Genomic DNA, 629 nt, shown 5'->3' with positions numbered 1-629 from the left:
ATTTCCAGCTACAAGGAGAAAAAGAAAAACAGATTATGCAGGAGGGAGATGCAGGGATTGGGTGTTCTGCAAAGAGAGTTGGAGGTAAATAATTTTGCAGTAACTGTTATGCTGATGTTGTGGCTGGTCTAGCAAATGTTTCTGTATGATATATAATTGTTCATATATCTACAACTCTATGCGAAGGAGATGTGTTGCACTGCGTGAGGCAAATGGTGGTCACACCAGATTAGGCATGGGCCGATTACCGGTTTCAAGGTATACGGCGATTTGAAAATTTCACAGTTATTAACAGTAGAAGTTAAATCTTACTGTAGTCTTCAAATCTGGGTACTGTCTTACGTTTTAAAATCACAAAGGGAGTTTGGTGCCATCAGGCTAACGTGACAGTCACGACTCATGCAGCTGTAAGGTTTTCTTATTCTTTTGTTTTACTCACGATCTTTACAACACGCATTACATTACGTATTTCATGGCACACTCGTTTATGCGTATTTGGCGCCACCTAGTGTTGTGGGTGTATTATTGACATGTCAATAATACTGAAAAAACGCGGTCGTCTTATATTCAATAAGACGACCGCGTTTTTTCAGATGTATTTCCAAGAAAAAAACATCGTCTTATATTCG

At 39.1% G+C, this 629-nt stretch overlaps 1 protein-coding gene across 3 annotated transcripts in view; it reads left to right on the top strand.

Annotated features, from left to right (window-relative positions):
* Positions 1-629, top strand: part of LOC107733592 (signal transducer and activator of transcription 1-alpha/beta-like) — a 30013-nt gene that overhangs the window by 642 nt on the left and 28742 nt on the right. The window lies entirely within an intron of this gene.

Source organism: Sinocyclocheilus rhinocerous, unplaced genomic scaffold (assembly GCF_001515625.1).
Source record: "Sinocyclocheilus rhinocerous isolate Xijiao unplaced genomic scaffold, SAMN03320098_v1.1 scaffold4023, whole genome shotgun sequence".
Classification (NCBI taxonomy): Eukaryota; Metazoa; Chordata; class Actinopteri; order Cypriniformes; family Cyprinidae; genus Sinocyclocheilus; species Sinocyclocheilus rhinocerous.
The sequence above is the reverse complement of the archived record's forward strand: the minus strand, read 5'-3'. Positions and strand labels throughout refer to the sequence as shown.